The sequence below is a fragment of the Musca domestica genome, unplaced genomic scaffold, assembly GCF_030504385.1.
Source record: "Musca domestica strain aabys unplaced genomic scaffold, Musca_domestica.polishedcontigs.V.1.1 22, whole genome shotgun sequence".
Lineage (NCBI taxonomy): Eukaryota > Metazoa > Arthropoda > Insecta > Diptera > Muscidae > Musca > Musca domestica.
In genome coordinates, this window is record NW_026712262.1 from 5,121,965 (window position 1) to 5,138,379 (window position 16,415).

Consider the following 16,415-nt stretch of genomic DNA (forward strand, 5'->3'; position numbering starts at 1 on the left):
ACCGTTATATGGGGGCTACAGGAAGACGTGGACCTGCACAGATAATTTTCTGTCTTAGGCTGTAGCATCCATTACAAACTTCAAATGCCAAATTTGAAATAATTCCGGTGAATAATGTCGCTAAAATCATCAAAATACCGAATATCGGGAGGTACCGTTATATGGGGGCTATATGATAACTTGGACCTACATGGCCCATTTACGAATTTAACCTGCCTACTGGGAAAAAATACATGTGTGCAAAATTTTAGCCTTCTATCTCAATTCGTTCGAATGATAGCGTGATTACAACAGACAGACAGACAGACAGACGGACAGACAGACAGACAGACACACAGACAGACAGACGGACATGGCTAAATCGTCTTAGAATTTTACGCTGATCAAGAATATATATACTTTGTTGGGTCTGACATGAATTTTTCGAGGAGTTACAAACGGAATGACAAAATTAATATACCCTCCATAGTATGGTGGAGGGTATAAAAAATAACAACAACACACACAACAGCATTCAATGGCCACAAATTACCCTCGAAATGAGAACCTTCCTCTTCTCCCAAAAACGAAACAAAACAAAAATATTTTTGTGAGAGGTTTCCTTTTTGAATAAATTATTGGTTCCGCAGTTAAACTTCGGGCAGAGTAATAAAATTTATGGTTCACTTTTCACACATATTTCAATACTTTAATAAATGACTTACGGACAAGGTTAATGGGTGCGGATGAGGAGGGTAATTTCCCATTTATTTGGTTATTAGAGTGGAGGAGTTGCAATTGAAAATGTTATTAACGGGAACTAGGATGGAAATGGGTAAGTTCTGGCTATATTTCTGCACAGGATGGAATTTGGTCATGCAATATCAGGAAGTTTTGGTATGAGACCCTATGAAGAATATTTACACCTATTTGATATTTATGGCCCTCCAGATAATTTAGAAAATTCAAATATAAATAACATTAATATTCTTTAACCTTTTCCAAATAAGTTTCAAAGTTCTAGGGTTCTAGTTTCGATTTATTCGAATTGGTCACCTTTGGCACGAATCATGGTCTTCAAACGGCCAATGAAACCGTCAAACGCTGTCCGAATGTTGCTCTGTGGTATTTTGGCCCATTCCGGGCCATACGCTTGCTTGGGGTGATCGGCACTTTGGTATTTTTTAGTGTCAACCTTGCTTTCCAAAATATACCAGCCACAATAGTCCAACGGATTGGTATCCGGAGATTCTGGTGGCCATTGTGTGCTGGAAATGAACCGAGGAACCTGTAACCATTCTTGGGTGGCGCATACTGAATCCTATCGGAATGTCTAAGGTCTGCGGTCAAAATGTTTATGTGGACTAAGAATGTTTTCTCATCGGAACGGAGAAAACCAAATTTGGCAGTTCACCACTTTCGGCCAAGCGAAGCAACTCTTTAGGTCTCTTGAGTCTATTTTCTTTCTGTTGCGGTACAAGTTCCTGCACCCCGAGCTTATTTTTCAATATTTGCCAAATGGAGTATTGCAATATGTTCAGCTCACGAGCCATTTTTCGGCCACTGCGACGCGGGTTTCGATCAAGTCGTTACTTTACTTTTAAAACCATTTCTGCTGATGTTGTTTTTTTCTTCCGTCCACTTTCTTGACGTCGGGCCACTAGTATCACGGTAACGAGCGATGGTACGACACACAAAGATTTAGTCACATTTAAATGCTGGAGTGCTCTAACGAAAGCCATTTGTGGTTTTCCCGCCAAATTTAAAGAAATCCCTCTATCACACTTGAGTTCCATCACGAATAACTTTTTCTGGAAAATTCTCACCAAGGTGCTATTGTATATATAATGAGCTGTCACTGGAATAATTTTAACAGCTGTCGAACGAAAGGCTTAGAAATGACAGCAGTCTGAAGATGGTTGCAGTTTTTTCATCTCACTCTGTGTATAAATACTTACAATTGAGACCATTTGTGTGGGAGGTACTAGAAGGTTGCGCCGATATCTATCATCTTCACACCATATCTTATGCTAGTAGAAATATTGAAATATACGAAGTTTAAAGAGAATCACATGCTTATTTCGCATTTTCTGAGGGCTATAATTATTCTAAATGACGATTCTTTTGTGGGAGAGGTACCAGAAGAAGAGGACCAATACATCCCATCCCACATTGGCATGTGTGAAATCTAAAAAGAATCGGATGATTTTTCTTGTTTTATGAACTTCATGGTTATTCGAAATCCTGACCCGTTGTGGGGGCGGTAACAGAAGGGGTGGACTAATATATCCAATCTTCACCGCAGATGTTGTGTTGCAGAAATATTATGATGCGTGAAATGTGAAGAGAATCGGATGTTTATTTCGGATTTTATAATCGTATTGGTCATTCAAAATTTTGACTCTTTGTTGTGGAGGTACCAGAAGGAATGGTCCGATCTCTTTATATCAGATCTTGTGCTGATAGAAATATTGAGATTTGTAAAGTCTGAATGGAATCGAATGTTAATTTTGTATTTTATGAGTTTCATGAAATATTTAAAAATTTGGCCCTTTGTGGGGAGGTACCAACAGAAATGAACCGATTTATTCCATCTTCACACCAGAGCTTGGGTTAATAAAAATATTGGACTAATGCAAAAAATATATTTTCTGCACAGAAAGAGAAAGGATAATTCAATTTTGCTCAAAGTTTGTAAATCATAATATTTGCGTCAGTGCTAGGTCAGGTGCAAAAATGGACAATATCGATCCACTCTATCAAGTACCTAGGCTAATAAAACGCGAAATTAATATCCGATTCCATTCAGACTTGGTACATCTCAATATTTCCATCAACACAACTTCTGTTGTAACGATGGTACAGATCGGACAATTTCTTCCGGTACCTCCCCCACAACAGGGTTCAAGATTTTTGAAATAGAAAACGCTCAAAGAAGGCGAAATAATCATCCAACTCTATTCAAATTTCACACATACAAATATGTTTGCTCACACAAGATCTGTTGTGAAGATGATATACATCTGCGAGCCCCTTTTGTTACCTCACCCACAAAGGATCACAATTTTCAATAATTATATCTGTCACAACTTGCGAAACAAGTCGGCGATTCTTTACAAATTCTTACATCTAAATATTTCTCTTAACCAGAAGTCTGATATAGGAATTAGTCGATAGAGTCCAGATCTGCCACGTTTTAATATTTATATCAGTCTTAGGTCAAATACGAATTGGTCAATATCAACTGCTTCGGAACCACCCCTATAAAGGCTCAACAGTTTAAATAATCATAACTCAAAGCTGGGGGTATAAATCTGTGGGCAAAATCGACTGATACTGTTATACCCTCAATTATTCTATGAAGGGTATATTAACTTTGCCATTCCGTTTGTAACTCCTCGAAATATTTATAATAGACCCTACAAAGTATATATATTCTGGATCAGCGTAAAATTCTAATTCTAATCACGCTATCTTTTGCATACATGCATAATTTACCACTGGGCAGGTTAAGTTCCTAAATGGGCCATGTCGGTTCACGTTTACGTATAGCCCCTATATAACGGTACATCCCGAATTTCGGTATTTTGATGATTTCATCAACATTATTCACCGGAATCCTTTTAAATTTTATATTGGAATATACTAATGGGTACTACAATCTATGAAAAAAATTGTATGCAGGTCCACGTTTTTGTATAGCCCCTATATAACGGTACCTCCCTTTATTCGGTATTTTCATGATTTTAGCGACATTATTTATCGGAATTATTTCAAATTTCGTATTTGAAGTTCGTAATGGGTGCTACAGGCTATGACAAAAATGTTTGTCTGCAGGTCCACGTATTCGTATAGACCCTCTATGACGGTACCTCCCAATACTCGATATTTTTATGATTTGTGCGACATTATTGAACGGAATTGCAGCAAATTACGGGTTTTCAAGTTCGTAATGGGTACTACAGCCTATGACATAAAATTTCGTAAGCAGGTTCACGTCTTCTTATAACCTCCATATAACAGTTTTCATTTAAGTGGTAGATTCCGTAAGTTTTTTTTGACATTTTTCAAGTTCCTTCCGAATGGTGGAGGGTATTTAAAGTTCGGCCCAACCGAGATATCCCCCTAATAACAGGATAAAAACGTAATTGAAGCCTATTTAAAATAACAATAAAATAGATAACTAGACCAAATCAGTTGACTATAGCCATTATATTGTGATCTATACTAAGACCTGCATAGACAAATTTTGCCACAAGCCATTACAATATTCAAACACGAACCTTTCAAAAATCCGGTGGACCTATATAGATATTTCTCTTCCAGGGGGTAAAATACTTAGAAAGAACTTTTAGACAATTCCACGTTTGCTAAAATCATCAAAATACCGAAAATACCGGTACCGTTTTATGTGGATATACGATACCGTGGACTCCTCCAGAAGGAACTCGTTTTGTACATTTTCTGACAATTTGGCTACAATCATCAAAATACCGAACAACGGTCTTTGTTAGGTCTAAAATTATTATTTCGATGAGAGAATGACGAACCTAATATACCCTCCATACAATGAGTGGTGGAGGGTATAAAAAAATCCAAACATATTGTTAAAACCGAGGGTTCTTATACATGCCTCAAAAATTGTTTAATACTTTTGCAAGATATTTCATTATTTCCACATTGAATTGCAGATAATGACTGTTACACCAAATACCAATTAACAAAGTCCTTGTAATTAATATTCGCATCTGAATTAATTCAAGTATTAAACTATAATTATTTAATTGTTATTTCTTAGTCAAGGTCTGCTGCAACATAAGCCATGTCAAAATCATAACTCTTTGCATAAAACCCGAATAGATTTAAATAAATTATCATTCGACATTGAATTTATGCTCCAGCTGCCTCTATTGAGCGCCGAAATTCATTTCAAGTTAATTCATCCCTTCATTCGCTAAAGACAATTTTGAAGGATTTTTAAAATGTCTTCAGTTGTTGTTTTTTTCTGGTCGTACAATTTATTTTCATAGATTTCCATTCATTCTAGACTTAAATAGAATTTGGCTGAAATGACATTCAGTCTCATCAGAATTGATGCCTGCTGGCTGCCTCTCTCGGAGTTGTTGTTGCTGTTGATGGTGGTATCATTGCCACTGCCGTTGTCGGTAAATTAAAAAGTCGGATTTATTTAATAAAATGCCCTTCTGTCTTCATTCCCTTTATTTTTCTGCATCATCATCGTCGTCATTAGAGGCAGATCACAGATTGGACAGGGGGCACACAAAGCGGGGAGTAATGCCAGACAAACGCACGAAAGAAAAGGTAGTCGCCAGACAGACGATGTTGACGCGTGTTGCAAAACGACATTATTCCCACCAATACCAGGCAGACTGTGTGTGTTTGTATGTGTGCGTCTTGTCCTGGAATGTAATTGAAATTTAAATAAAAATTTCACTTTCAATTTTCTTCTTGTTGCTGGTGTTGTTGTTGATGTTCTGTTTTCCCCGTCATTACTAGCAAAAGCCTTAGATTTGCTTTTGCACTCCACTCCGTTCACCGATTTGACTTGACGGTTGGCCGTTGTTTCATCATAGAAAATAAACGTTTTTCTTCATCTTCTTTGGGAAGAAGAAAAAAAAAAGAAAATAAATGCTACCTTTTTTCTTCACAAAAAGGAATGTTTTGATAGCTGTCGCCCCCGTCCCCACTATGGCGTCAGATATTTATCTCTAACCCTCAAAACAAAGTCGTTCTTTAATGGACCAGACCGTGCAGACATGTCAAGGGTGTGATTTGACTACGACACTTGGATAATTTAAATTTAGAATTTATTTCGTTTAACTAATTGGTGAAAATGTCTTTACGTCTCACACTCTCTCTCTCTCAAGAAATCTTTTAAAATAAATGCAGAGTAATGAAATAAAGTGCCGGGAATTAAAGTCTTTATAAAATTACACAATTTGTTTAAATTCCTTGGAATAGAATGAAATATAGAAAAGTGATTTTTTTTCAAAATAAATGTGGACTGTTGTAAAAATAAATATAAATTACTTTAAAATTTTAAAAATGTTGTTTTAAAGCATTGTTCTCAAATATGCGTCCCAAATTATAAATAAAATCGTTAGAAGAATTACATTTTTTTTTTCAAAGTTATACCAATAGCAAATTTATATGCATGGCATATCTTTCCAATCCCTGTACAATAGTTTTAAAAGGGTAGAAAAGTAAAAAACTAGTTGTAAATACCGACAAACAGGGGGCAATCGAGGTAGAAGGAGGACAGAGTGGCGTCTCCATGGATGAAATTGAAGTGCTGCTGGGCTCTCCCGTCAGCAAGAACACCAAATCCAAGGAGACGGGAGGTAATAAGGCATATCGGCTAGCAGTAAGCTGCTGTAGTCGATATGAGGATGGAGATCCACCAGGACTGACTGATAGGTCGAATCAAGACGAATCTAAATTATGTAAAGAGTTTCGAGAGTACATATCAACAAAGCAACAATAAAAGATCTCCCGATAAGCAGGATCCCCATATGCAGGACAGGGGTGAAACAAGTCCTGGTTTTACAAAATAGGTGGCGACTGCGGGAAACCCCTGCTCATCTGGAAAGGGATTGGCACAAAGAAGCCTTTAAAAAGTTAAAAAGGTATCAGTCGGTTTTGCCGACAGATGTATACCATCAGCCAATGTTCGATTATTTAAATATATTTTGACTTAGTTATGATTATTTAAATAGTTGACCCTCCATGGAGTAGGTTCCGAAGGAATAGGCCAATATTATCTAATTTCTATCAGACATAAATAAATATGATATATATATTGCGACGTGCCAGGTTTGGCCTATATTGGTTACTTCCTTCACTTTATATGAGATATGTGATAACTTTTAGAAAATCCTAAAATGTGCGTGTGGTACCAGATATAGTCGACCGAAGTATTTCATACTTTATACTATTAACAGCTAAAAATATTGGTACGGGCAAAATTACAAGAAACTCGAATAGTTATATCCATTTTTATACCAAAATCACAAATTCCATATTCATCTCAGATTTCTGGTTGAGAGAAATATTTAGATATAGGAAGTTGTAAAGAATCGCTGACTTGTTTCGCAAGTTATGACAGATAAATGTATTGAAATTTTTGTGGTTTTGTGGGTGAGGTACCAAAAGGTGTTCGCAGATATTCATCATCTACACAACAGATTTTGCGTTAGCAAAAATGTTTGGATGTGTGATATTTGAAAAGAGTTGGAGGCTTATTCCGCTTTCTTTGATTGTGTTTCAGAATCTTGAACCCTATGTAGGGAAAATACCAGAAGGAAATGGTCCGATATCTACCATCTTTATAATATATATTGTGTTGATAGAAATATAGAGATGTGTCAAGTCTGAATTGAATCGGGCGTTTTATGATCTTCATGGATATTTAAAATTTTAACCCTTTGTGAGGGAGATACCAGAAGGAGGGGACCGATACATTTCATCTTCCAAGCAGATATTGTGCCAGTAGAAATAATGGGAAGTGTGAAATATGAAGGGAACCGGATGTTTATTTCGGATTTTAAAATCGTTTGGTTATTCAAAAATGTTTACCCTTTGTGGGGAGGTACAAGAAGGAATGGTCCGATCTCTTCTATATTCACAACAGATCTCGTGTTGATAGAAATATTGAGATAAGCCAAGTCTGCATGAAATCTGATGTTAATGTTGATAGAAATATTGAGAAAAGCCAAGTCTGAATGGAATCTGATGTTAATTTCGCGTTTTATGATCTCTATGAATATTAAAAATTCTGACCCTTTATAGGGGAGGTTCCAACAGGAGTACACCGACATATTCCATCTTCACACGAAATAGAATAATTAATTTGGAGAAAATCGGACTCTTATACCCATTTTATAAGAGTTATAATTATTCGAAATTTTGACCCTCTGTGGGGTAGGTACCAGTAGGAGTGGACCTATAGTGGACCTACTAGAAGGAGTGGACTTATAAGTTTAATAATAACATTACGATGTACCAAGTTTGAACCAAATCGGATACTCCATTCAAAATTTATCGTGCGCACCAGCCAGACGAACGGACATCGCTAGATCGACTCCAAGTGTCCTGAAACGGATTTTTTTCAAAGAGACCTAGGATCTAAAAGCGTTATTTCGATGAGGCACGTTTTGACCGTATCAAATAATATATTCCCTCTCTAACCATATGGCCCTTGTCAATGTTCTGGGGGTAAACCTGGGAAGCACAGCCCAATTTGCATTGCATGTGTCTCCTACCTATATTTCTCTCATCTTCTAATGTAGGGAGGGTATTGATGAGCAATCACTACCTCCTGCATCCTTGCACCCAAGAAAGCTATCATCTCGGATTGTTCTTCATATGGACTGGCGGTATTATCTACCCCCGCTATAGACTCGCCGAAGATGATCCAGGATCTAAGTATAGCTTTCTCTAACTCGGTCCAGACTTAGACTACATCCTAATTTTCTCTCCGTACCAAAATATATTCTCTCCATGCCAACTTTTTTCAAGATTGGTTCACTATTTGGAATTCTCACCCCACTGTGCGTCGGAGGTTATCCAAAAAACGTAATGCCTTTTCCCTTTGCTGCATGTTTCATCGTCGTAAAAGTATCTCTTATCCTTTAACTAACCACAAATAAATCTCTTTAAAACATCAAATGCAAACAAATTTCGGTGGCCCCTTTTAAGAACTCTTTCTTTAGCTTTTCTTTCTGATTTAAATTAGGGCGAACAATAGCTTTAAGAAAATTCAACACCTGAATGTCGCCATTGAAAAGTGTTATGAATTGCTAAAATGTCTCCTTCGCCGAAAATCTGTCTGTCATCTTTTGTCTGGGTATTTGTAAATATTCCATTGTTAAGGTGTGAGTGTGTATGAGTGTGTATGTATAGGTGAGTAGGTGTGTGAGCGTGCCTCAGTAGGGGTGTTTATTAGACCAACTCATCGCAGCTTTTATTGTTTATTAAGAAGCTCAAATCCCTGTGGGTATGTCCCTCATTGTTGTTATTTATTGCGTATTTTTTTGTTAAGAATGTCTGGAGGCATGTGGCACCGCCTTTGTTGTTGTTCTTCTTCTCTTATTATGATTATCTCTTTTGTGGTTATGTCATTCAGTGATACCATGCCTCGAAGAGGATATCCATATATTTTGGGTGTGTGTGTGTGTGTGTTGTGAATGTGGTTTCTGTTGAAACCTTGCTATTGTGATTATTTAAATGAGTAGTTCGGAGAGTTGAGGTTTGTCTTTCTTGGCGGTAATCTAAGTAAAATACCACTGTTTAGACTTAAAGACAAGTTATCATAGCTGTAGCAGCATACATTTTTTATTACAATTTTTAATTGCATTCTTTTGTCAGGTTATTCTTTATTTCTTGGGATGATTTTTATTGTCCTCCGCCGTCAGTTCTCTTCACCAAAAGCCACCATTTTACATATGCGGGAACATCTGGTTTTGTTTGGACATATTTTATAATTACATGCACCTGTATCTTTTTTTGGTACCTAGGACACAATCTAACCCCACATGTTAATACCCAAAAATTTACGAGAGACTTCCATAAGTATTTCCGTTCCTACATACGCCGCTTGCTTTAAAAAAATTTGATTTCTGGCTTTTTCAGACTCAACCCTCGTAACTTAAAGTTAATGTAAATATTTCATCAACATCCCTTTTTTCAGGTTACATTTTAGAACTGGTTGAACACGATCTAAAAGCATCAACTTGTCATAGTCTTCGTTGTGTGTGTGTGGTTAAAACAACAAAAAAAGAAACACATACATATTCGAACGCATATTATATATGAATAGACCTGATGGGATGTAAGTGAGAACAGTGCGCTATAGAGGCGCGTAGCTGAATTTATTTGTCCTATGGCATGATGCTCATCAACACCTCGGTTCGTTATCGCCGGCGACACAGCAAACTTACATAAGTTGTAAAGGTTCGGAGCTATAAGACTAGGATTGTTTGTTCTACACCATTTACACCACCTGATTTTGATTTATCTGTGTGCATAGTATCAATGTTAGCAGCACAGTGGCATTCAAGTTAAGTGGCAAAAAATGGAATTATTTATATTTATACCCTACACCACTATGTGGAGGATATATTATGTTTGACATCGCTTGTAACTCATAGATATATATAAAAAAATAAATTCTCCAATAATTTACACACAAAGCAGTAGATTATGAAAGTATAACTAAACAAGTTAAAAAGTATCAGTCGGTTTAGCCGACAGATGTATACCTTCAGCCAAGGTTCGATTATTTACATATATTTTGACTTGTGTAATCATTATTGAAATTGTTGACCCTCTACGGAGTAGGTTCCCAAGGAATAGGCCGATATTACCCATTTCGTATGGAAGCTAAACATATATTATATAAATATTGTCAGGTGCCAAATTTAGACCTATATTGGTGACTTCCTTCACTTTGCAGGGTGAGATGAAAAAACTGAAATCAACTTCAGACAGCCACTTGTCCGACAGCTGTTAAAATTATTCCAGTGACAGCTCATAATATTGTTTACAAGCGTACAAAATCATCTTGGTGAGAATTTTCCAGAAAAAAAGTTATTCGTGAAGGAATTCAAGCGTGATAGTGTGATTTCTTTATATTTGGCCGGAAAACCACAAGTGGCCATTGTTAGAGCACTCCAGCATTTAAATGTGAATAAATCTTTTGTGTCTCGTACCATCGCTAGTTACCGTGATACTGGTAGCGTAGCCCCCTGCCAAGGAAATGGAAGGAAGAAAACAGCAACATCAGCAGAAATGGTTCGAAAAGTAAAGAAGCGACTTGATCAAAACCCGCATCGCAGTGGCCGAAAAATGGGTCGATAGCTGAACATATCGCAATAGTCCAACTATCAAATTTGGTGTTCTCCGTTGTCCAGCAGTTTGTAAACAAACAAAATGATCGTGTTTGCTTGCCAAAGAGTTCAGCTGAAAATGTGCACCTTCGGTTGGCCACCACAACTCAAGCGCCGGCTATGGTGATGGTGTGGGCCGCCATAACAGCCGATGGTAGCTCTCCGCTCGTATAATCGACCGTGGCATCAGAATAAATGCCAAATATTATCGCGCAAATATTCTGGAGGGTGTATTAAAGCCTTGGTTGGGCACGCAAACATTTTGGGCGCAAACCTTGGCCATTCCAACAGGACTCAGCGCCATCGCACTCATCACACGCCACCCAAGAATGGTTACAAAATGAGTTTCCTGCGCACAATGGTCACAAAAATCTCCGGATACCAATCCGTTGGACTATTGTGTTTGGAATATTGTGAAAAGCAAAGATGGAACTTAAAAATACCAAAGTGTCGATCACCTCAAGCGCTTCACCGGAAACGGATTAAAATACCGCAGAGCAACATTCGGGCATCGTGTGACGGTTTCATTGGCCGTTTGAAGGCCATAATTCGTGCCAAAGTTGACCAATTCGAACAAATTTAAACGTATTCTAAAATTTAATGCTATTTCCGACCTTTTTTGCTTTCATTCAGAAAAATTAAAAAAATGTAAAATTTATGGAGTTTGACTTGTTGCAGTTTTTTTATCTCACCCTGTATTTTCAAATCATCCTCCTTACTACTACCTCGACATTAATACATCAAAATACTAACGCTATACCAATGTAACCAAATTTAGTACCGGTTAGTATTTTCCGAACACCTTACCCTTTAGCTGGAAATATATTAGACGGTTTTTAGAACAATAATTGTAACTTCCACAAAGTCTCACATGACAAGTAAAAAGGTATCGGTCGGTTTTGCTGACAGCTGTATGCCCCCAGCTAATGCTCGATTATTAAAAATATTTTGACTTGTTATGATTATTCAAATTTCTAACCCCTTATGCAGTTTTGATAGAAATATTGCGATATACCAAATCTTGAATGAAATCGGATGTCTATTTCGCGTTTTATAAGCTTAATAGATATTCAAAATTTTGACCTTTTGTGGGGGAGGTTCCAGAAGGAGTGGTCCTATATTGTCCATTTACGTACCAGACCTAGCACTGACGTAAATATTAGGATTTGCAAATTTGGAGCAAACTCGGATTATCATTTCTCTTTCTGTGCAAAAATATATATATTTTTTTGAAAATTTCGACCATTTGTGTGGGAGGATACCAGAGGGAGTGTACCGATATATTCCATCTCAACACCAGACCTTGGGTTAATATAAATATTGGGATGTGTGAAATTAGACTCTTACATAACATTTTATGAGAGTTGTAATTATTCAAAATTTTGACCACTTGTGGGGGAGGTACTTGATGGAGTGGACCGATATTGTCCATTTTCACACCTGACTTAGCACTGACGCAAATATTAAGATTTGCAAGGTTGGAGCAAAATCGACTTATCCTTTCTCTTTCTGTGCAAAAAAATTATTTTTTGAAAATGTCGACGTTTTGTGGTGGAGGTACCAAAAGGAGTTGACCGATATTGCCCATCTCCGAACTCCATCTAAGTTTGACAAAAATATTACGATTTACCAAGTTTGGACCAAATCGGATACTCCCTTCGAGGGTTATCGTACGCACCAGCCAGACAGACAGACAGACGGACGGACATCGCTAGATCGACTCCAAATGCTCTGAAACGGATTTGACTTAGGATCTAAAAACGTTGTTTCGACTAGGCACCTTTTTGCCGTATCAAATGATATATACCCTCTGTATGACTGAGGGTCTAAAAATGTTGAGAAGAAACTCTACGTCAACCTGTACAAGATCACGAAAATTCATTATTTAAAGTGCACTTATAATTGAATACAAACCGACATAGATAAGATCATCATTGTTAGAGACCGTTCGAAGCCATCGCTTAAAACTTTATTTTCCAACAAAACCACTGTAGAATTAATCCCCGTTATCTATATGTTCTCTTACACATGTATGAATGTATTTAAATATACATTTTATGCATATACCTTTGTAGATGTATGTATACATCATTGTCCATATAAATATTTCCCGGCTTTTTGGTTAAATGTCGTGCTGCTAGCATTGTTTCATCAGCTGCCATCTGTCAAAATTTGGCTTTAATGATGCTAAAAACGCTGCCAAAGGATAGCTACTTCGTTAACATAACAACATCGCACACCCACACACGCACACATATTTAAACCTAAACACACATGTGTATGTTTATACATATTTACTTGGGCAGGTGTGATATATATCCGATGACTTTTTCATGTCTTTGCAACAATAGAAACAACAATTTAATGCTTTTTTGCTTTAATGAAATGCGGTATATTTTAAAATATAAAATCAGTAAAAAAAACATTTACGGGATAAAAGAAATGTTGAGCCGTTGTTTACCTAACCACCAGATATGTCTAATGACATGTATATCCTAAGTTTAAATAAGACTAAGATTTGACGTAGAGCGTCAAAATTTAGCAGAACAATTTGTATTCCGCCTAGGATAGTATTGAAAATGAGATATATCGGACCACGTTTTGGTATAGTGCCCATATAACATTCTTCCACGTATTTGTGTAAAAATGGATATTTGTAGGTCATAATGGGTTCTAGTTCGTGCGGCGAACGTTGTGGAATATTTGGAGGCTACTCCAAAACGTTCCTCCGGAACCTCCCGTATTCGGAATTTTGATGATTTTTGCAACATTTTGTTCACGGATAATGAGTTCTAGCTCCGGTGGCGAAACATTGTATATATAGCCCCATATAACGTTACCACCCGATATTTAGTATTTTGATAATTTCTACCACATTTTCCAAAGAATTTGTCTAAAAATTGGTATTTGTGGGTCATAATAGGTTCTAGCCCGAGTGGCGAAACATTGTATGTATAGGTCCACCTTGTTGTACAACCCCATATTACAGTACCTCCCGATATTCGATATTTTGATAAAAATTGGTACTTGCAGTTCATAATGGGTTGTAGCCCGGTGGCAGAACATTGAATATTTACTTCCACGTTTTCCTATAGCGCACATATAGGGTGAGATAAAAACACTGCAACCAACTTCAGACTGCTGTCATTTCTAAGCCACTTGTCCGCTCGTCCGACAGCTATTAAAATTATTCCAGTGACAGCTCATTATATTGTTTACAAGCGTACAAAAGCATTTCGGTGAGAATTTTCCACGAAAAAAGGTATTCGTGATGGAATTCAAGCGTGATAGTGTGACTTCTTTATATTTGGCAGGAAAACCACAAGAGGCTATCGTTAGAGCACTCCAGCATTTAAATGTGAATAAACCATCGCTCGTTACCGTGATACTATCAGCGTAGCCAGACGCCAAGGAAATGGACCGAAGAAAACAGCAACATCAGCAGAAATGGTAAGAAGGAAATGGTGAAAGTAAAGAAGCGACTTGATCGAAGCAACGCGTCGCAGTGGACGAAAAATAGCTCGATAGCTGAACATATCGCATAGTGGATTTCACTCTTTTCGGAGAGATCTAATCAAATTCTTTATTGTTGCAGCCTGGGCAGCTGGTTTGAGCATTGCTATCAATACGGACCCGATACGAATTGAAGTGGGACAGCTCTCGTTTTTGGTGATTGCCATGGATGGCGGATGATCTTTGGGGATGGTGTTGACTTTGTATTCCTCTATAACTTCTAAGACAGCGTCAGGGTGAATTTTATTGAGTCCTGCTTGAGAGGTTCCGATTTACAGATTCTCCCCTATTCCTCTATACATATATCTCTGTAGATCATAAACGTCGTTCCTTTCATGCCTGCATGCGAAAGTTGCCTATGCACCAGTGGGTGAATGGGATAGCTATAGAGACCTCCTTGAGCCCGACTATAGAAACCACTTTGAGGTCGTATATACTCAAGATAGTATTGCATCGACAGCCTGGCATCATTTGAATGTGACCCTATGGAATCTTGGGAAATTCGTGGTTGCTATTTATTGTCCCTCCACATTCAGCTTGGTTTCATATCCGCAGACCATAAGGTATGAAAAGGGCTTGATATCTGAAGGGCTTTGATATGATGATCGGCAACTGGATAGGTTCCTCTCATGATGTGAAGGAGTAAAATATGAAAAACCATTAAAGCTGCCAAAAAAGCGTAATCGGCCTTTATGCTCATTTTTATACCCTCCACCATAGTATGGAGGGTATATTAAGTTTGTCATTCCGTTGGTAACACCTCGAAATATACATTTTACCCCACACATTAGATATATTTTTGATCAGCATAAAATTCTAGGTCGTTTTAGCGATGTTCGTCCGTCTATCTGTCTGTTCGTCTGTGGAAATCACTCTAGCTTCCGAGCGAAATGAATTAAGTTGATCACATTTTACTCAAACGTATATTATGTCTGTAGGACTTTTGGTATTGAAAATGGGCCATGTAGGTCCACGTTTTCGTATAGCCCCCAAATAACGTACCTCCCGATATTGGGTACTTTGAAGATTTTAGCGACATTTTTCCCCGGAATTATTTCAGATTTAATATTTGAAGTTCGTTATGAATACTACAGCCTATAACAGAAGATTGTCTGTGTAAGTCCACGTCTTCGTATAGCCGCCGTACAACGCTACCTCCCGATATTCGGTATTTCGATGATTTTAGCGACATTATTTACCCGAATTGTTTCAAATTTGGTATTTGAAGTTCGTAATTTCATTCGTTCGCCTATGACAGAAAATTGTCTGTACTGGTCCACGTATACTCATAGCTCCCATATAACGGTACCTCCCGATTTTTGGTATTTTGATGATTTTAGGTACATTATTCACCGGAATCGTTTCAGATTTGGTATTGGAAGTTCGTAACGGATATTACAGCCTTATATAAAAAATTTCGTAAGCAGGTCCACGTCTTCGTATAGCCCACTTATAAAGGTACCTCTCGATATTCGGTACTATGATGACTTAGCGACTTTACCTCCATATATACGTCGCCCTAATATAACGACTACATTCGGTATTTTTAAGATTTTAACAGAATTTTTAACGGATTTTATTTTTCAGCTTTCTTGTCATTGATATTCCATCCTGGACCAACGGATAACCTTTGGAACATCACCCAACATCGTAAACTGTGATGACACCTCATCGGCGGGAAAATATCTTAGAAAACGTAGGACTCTTCGCGGTGCCCTACTACTATTACTATCACCCTTTGTCCCAGGGTTCAAGAGCGATGTAACCGTTTCCCATAGTTTTGATTGAATCATAGAGAGTCTCCTTAAGCTCAAGAACTTACCACAATGGCGAAAGTAATCATATCTTGCGGATGTTTATAATAACCGCCATTCGAACTCTCCCTTAAGCTTCTTACCACCATCCTTCTATTGAAATCTTATTCAGTACAATACTTATTGTTTCACATGGAGAACTTAAGGCTTTCCTACCAAAAAAATTACATAAATTTCTTATTGTCATACGAGGAAATCGACC

General features: G+C 37.5%; 1 long non-coding RNA gene across 2 annotated transcripts in view; it reads left to right on the plus strand.

Annotated features, from left to right (window-relative positions):
• The window catches only part of LOC109612909 (uncharacterized), a 56,721-nt gene extending 40,306 nt beyond the window's left edge, over positions 1-16,415 (plus strand). Inside the window, exon 3 of one of the 2 annotated variants that reach the window (XR_009342293.1) lies at positions 15,987-16,415. This is a non-coding gene — a long non-coding RNA (uncharacterized LOC109612909). Of the gene's footprint in view, positions 1-9,688; positions 10,142-15,986 lie in introns of those variants that run through there. The other variant, XR_002194731.2, reaches the window with a different exon arrangement.